We start from the raw sequence: 5,616 nt of genomic DNA, 5'->3' as shown, positions 1-5,616 counted from the left end.
TACCCTTGATGTGTTGAAAAGTTTCATCTATGCAGCCAATTTGGTAATCATAAGTGATTTTTTTTTAATACTTTGTATTGCATAAAAAGCTTGGTTACCCAAGCTTTCAACTCTATCCAGAGTCTTCGCCAGGAGGAAATGACGTCACTTCGAGCATGCATTGTGCATGCCCGAAAGAATGTTGTCCCAAATCTCCGGAAGCTGGTACCGGCCCCCGTCTCGGTTCAGGGAGGGCTTGAGGGTTCTGATGTGGATGGCTTCTCGTACACCTTGTTTAAACCAGTCTGGCCCCTGGTCTAGAATTTTCACATTGTCTAGCTGTATCCTGTGTCCCATGTGGTGTTTTGTGAATATGTTGCGATACCGTCGATGATTGATTCCGAACTTGGGCGTCTATGTTCCATGTATCTGGTTCGAAGAGATCGTTCGGTTTCACCAACATAAGCATTACACTTCTTGTCACTCCTCTCACACTGAATGAGGTACACAGGCAAAAAAAAAAAATCTACAAAGCCATCCACATCAGAACCCTCAAGCCCTACCTGAACCGAGACGGGGGACGGTACCAGCTTCTGGAGATTTGGGATGACGTTCTTTCGGGCATGCACAATGATGAAGACTCTGGATAGAGTTGAGAGCTTGGGTAAGCAAGCTTTTTATGCAATACAAAGTATTAAAAATCACTTATGATTACCCTTGATATGTGTTATTTATAGTATAAAAATGAGCACGTTAATCTCATCCTTCCAGTTACTCCTTTCTTAATGATGCAGGCTATTAATGACTGAGCTTTTTAATTGGGTGTAGACTTTACAGTGCAGTGGTGAAAAGCAACAGAGTATATTGGGCCAGGTATTCAACACACCCTGGAATGGATTCTTCAAGACTGAAACTGTACTGGAAGGATGAACACAATTATTCAAAATAATATTCCCTCTATTGTTTATTGGATGGTGTCATCCAAAATCTTCCATGTGTTCAATTGGTTTGGGGTCAGGTGACTGTGTTGGCCATTACATACGATTTACTTAATTTTCGTACACATCAAACTGTTCAAGGAACCCTCATGCCCAATAGCCCCTTGTGTTGTTTTTCTTTGTCACTGTTTATACAGTGAGAGTAAAAAGTATTTGATCCCTTGCTGATTTTGTTGGTTTGCCCACTAATAAAGACATGATCATTCTATACTTTTAATGGTAAATGTATTCTAACATGGAGAGACAGAATATCAAAAAGAAAATCCAGAAAATAACTTTAAAGAATATATATTAATTGATTTGTATTTCATTGAGGGAAATAAGTATTTGATCCCCTAGTATGCATTAGGAGTTCTGGCTTTCACAGACCAGTTAGACACTCCCAATCAACTTGTTACCTGAATTGAAGACACATGTTCTAACTAATCACCTGTATGAAAGACACCTGTTCACAGAATCAGACAATCAGACAGATTCCAAACTCTCCAAGATGGGTAAGATCAAAGAACTCTCTCAGGACCTCAGAGACAGGATTGTTGACCTGCACAAATCTGGAATGGGCTACAAAAACATTAGCAAGATGCTGGGTATTAAAGTAACAACCATTGGTGCAATTGTGAGAAAATTTAAGAAGTGTAACATGACCATCAATAGACCTCGGTCTGGTGCTCCACAGAAGATTTCACCTCGTGGGGTGGCAATGATCATGAGAACTGTGAGAAATCGGCCTGCAACCACACACCGGGAGTTAGTGAATGACCTCAAGGCAGCTGGGACCACAGTCACCAGGAAAACAATTGGCAACACTTTGCGCCGCAATGGATTAAAATCCTGCAGTGCCCGAAAGGTACCCCTGCTTAAGAAGGCACATGTGGAGGCCCGCCTAAAGTATGCCAATGATCACCTCAAAGATGTACAAAGTGATTGGGAGAAGGTTCTGTGGTCAGACGAGACCAAAATTGAACTATTTGGCCTAAACTCTACTCGTCATGTGTGGAGGAAGAAAAATGCTGCCTATGACCCCAGAAACACTGTGCCCACCGTCAAGCATGGAGGTGGAAGCATTATGTTTTGGGGGTGTTTCTCTGCCAAGGGCACAGGGCTACTTCACCGCATCAGTGGGAAGATGGATGGAGCCATGTACCGTGCAGTCCTGAGGGACAACATCCTCCCCTCTGCCAGGAAGTTGAAAATGGGCCGTGGTTGGGTCTTCCAACATGACAACGACCCGAAGCATACAGCAAAGGCAACAAAGGAGTGGCTCAAGAAGAACCACATTAAGGTCATGGAGTGGCCCAGCCAGTCTCCGGACCTCAATCCAATCGAAAATCTATGGAGGGAGCTGAAGGTCCGAGTTGCCAAGCGACAGCCCACCAACCTTAATGATTTAGAGAGGATCTGCAAAGAAGAGTGGGCCAAAATTCCCCCTGATATGTGTGCTAACCTTGTGGTTAACTACAACAAACGTCTGTCCGCTGTGCTTGCAAACAAAGGCTTTGCCACCAAGTATTAAGTGCTTTTGGCTAGAGGGATCAAATACTTATTTCCCTCAATGAAATACAAATCAATTAAAATATATTCTTTAAAGTTATTTTCTGGATTTTTGTTTTGATATTCTGTCTCTCCATGTTAGAATACATCTACCATTAAAAGTATAGAATGATCATGTCTTTATTAGTGGGCAAACCAACAAAATCAGCAAGGGATCAAATACTTTTTACTCTCACTGTATGTTTAGTGGTTAAAATATGAATATTATACTGTCTGTGGACTGGGATTTTGGGTTTGATGTAATAAATGTACAGTATCGGTCAAAAGTTTGAACACCTACACATTCATAGGTTTCTTTTGTATTTTGACTACTTTCTGCATTGTAGTACCATACTGAAGACATCAAAACTATGAAACGAGACCATCAATGACAGCGTAGCTCACTCCAGCCACATCTAGTCCAGAAGGAATGATCTAAAGCAGGCCACCTTGCATAATAAATGTTGCAAGCTATATACACCCTAGGAATACCTATCTATTTGCCAGAAATAATCCAAAACGTCGAGGAATTGACCGAGAAGAAACGATTTTTGTTGAACTGCTCATTAAGGCTTAATTAGTCCATAATTTCATTAATATTTGCAATTAAGCAAATCTGGGTAGAAGTTATATTCACCCTAGATACCCATACCTTCATGCCAGAAAGAAACAAAATCGGAGAAGAAGCAATTTGTGTGGAAACTGCTCATCAGGGCTTAATTACTCCATATCTTCATTATTAATTGCAATTATGCAAATCTGGATAGAAACTATCTATATGCACTTTAGGCAGACCTACCTTCCTGCCAAAAAGAATAAAAATCAGTGAAGAATTGAGAAAGGAGGAGTGATTTTCATGAAATGTGGACGACACCAGATGGACAACACATGATGGCATAAGCTCATCGTTTATCGTCCGGATGAGCTAATAACGTATGGAACATGTATGGAATTATGAGGTGAACAAAAAAAAGTGTTTAAAAAAAACAATATTTCATATTTTAGATTCTTCAAAGTGGGCGGCACAGTGGTGTAGTGGTTAGCGCTGTCGCCTCACAGCAAGAAGGTCCGGGTTCGAGCCCCGTGGCCGACGAGGGCCTTTCTGTGCGGAGTTTGCATATTCTCCCCGTGTCCGTGTGGGTTTCCTCCGGGTGCTCCGGTTTCCCCCACAGTCCAAAGACATGCAGGTTAGGTTAACTGGTGACTCTAAATTGACCGTAGGTGTGAATGTGAGTGTGAATGGTTGTCTGCGTCTAGTGTCAGCCCTGTGATGACCTGGCGACTTGTCCAGGGTGTACCCCGCCTTTCGCCCGTAGTCAGCTGGGATAGGCTCCAGCTTGCCTGCGACCCTGTAGAACAGGATAAAGCGGCTAGAGATAATGAGATGAGATGAGATTCTTCAAAGTAGCCACAGTTTACCTTGATGACGCTTTGCACACTGTTGGTGTTATCTTAACCAGTTTTATGAGGGAGTCACCTGGAATACTTTTCAATTAACAGGTGTCTCGTCAAAAGGTAATTAGTGCAATTTCTTGCCTTCTTTATGTGTTTGAGATCAAATAGTAAATTATGAACATACAGTAAATAGTCCTATTCCACAACTGTAGTAATCCATATTATGTCAAGAACCGCTCAACTAAGTAAAGAGAAACAACATCCATCATAACTTTAAGACATGAAGTGACTTTAGTTAATAAAACATTAAATTAGGTGTGCCTAAGCTTTTGACTGGTACTGTATGGAAGTATGTATATACATGAAAATGCAGTTAAATGCAAAAGTTAGCATCTACCGTTGTTTGTGGATGGAAAATGTGTGTCCTGCAACACAGAAGAATTGGTTTGCCATGACCTTCATTCAGTCTCCAGATCTGGTTTAAAGACGGTCCTGTCTGTTTAAGCTCTTAAGAGGATACAAAGAGGTTGGAAGCAGCTTTGAAACCAGTAATTGTATTGTTGCTATGAATCAAATGTATTAGTTTCCTTCATAATGTCTTATGGGTATGCAAATGTTTGCAATCAACTGTATACAGTCTTCACTGGAGGTATTGGAACAGCAAGTCAAGGTTTTTTATTTTTTGGGGGTTTTTTTTTGGCTAGACACTGAAGACATTTGGGTTTGAGATCAAAAGATGAATATGGGATGACATAAGAATTTCAGCTTTCATTTCCTGATATTCATGTCTAGATGTGTTCAACAGCTGGGAAAAGGATGCATTTTGTTTGAATCCACCCATTTGTCAAGTGATCAAAAATTATTGGAACATGTACCGGACATGTGTTTCTTGTTGCCCAACTGTGCCCTGTTAGTTTGATTTTTTTTTTTTTAAACAATTAATAGCTCTGAATATCTACTCTTGGTCTGAGCCCTGGATTTCACTTGTAAAGACTGCATTTATTGTTAAAAAGGGTAACTTAACATGAAGACCAGAAAGCTGTCTATTGAAGAAAAAGAAGCCATTTGGAAGCTAAGAAAAGAGGGAAAATCTATCAGCCATTACACAAGCACTGAGCATAGCCAATACAACAATTTGGAATGTCCTGAAAAAGACAGAAACCACTGGTGTACTAACAACCAGACATCAAACAGGTTGGCTAAGAAAACAACAGTCGCTGATGGCAGAAACTTTGTGAGAGCTGTGAAGAAAATCCCAAGAACAACAGTCAGTGACATCACCAACAGCCTCCACAGGGCAGTGGTGAAAATATCACGATCCACCGTTCGAAGAAGACTACAGAAGCAGAAATATAGATACCACAAGATGCAAACCACTCATCAGCAGTAAGAATCGGAAAGCCAGATTGGAATTCACAAAAAAAAAAAAAAAAACGGAGATGAGCTACAAAGGTTTTGGAACCAAAATTAATGTCTACCAGAAACACTGTCTGCCAATTTACAGAGAAATCATTATTTCATTATTCATTCATTCATTAAGCCCTTTGCTCCTCTTGGGTGCATAGGCCGTTGACGAACAACCTCCATTTCATTCTGTTGGTGGCTTTCTGTTCAAGCTCTCCCCAGTTCAACCCTCTCTCAGACATTTCTGCCTCTATGCTTCTTCTCCAGCTGTTCCTGGGGCGACCTCGTTTCCTTTTCCCTTGGGGGTTCC

This window comes from Neoarius graeffei, chromosome 17 (assembly GCF_027579695.1).
Source record: "Neoarius graeffei isolate fNeoGra1 chromosome 17, fNeoGra1.pri, whole genome shotgun sequence".
Classification (NCBI taxonomy): Eukaryota; Metazoa; Chordata; class Actinopteri; order Siluriformes; family Ariidae; genus Neoarius; species Neoarius graeffei.
This window is presented reverse-complemented; position numbering follows the sequence as displayed.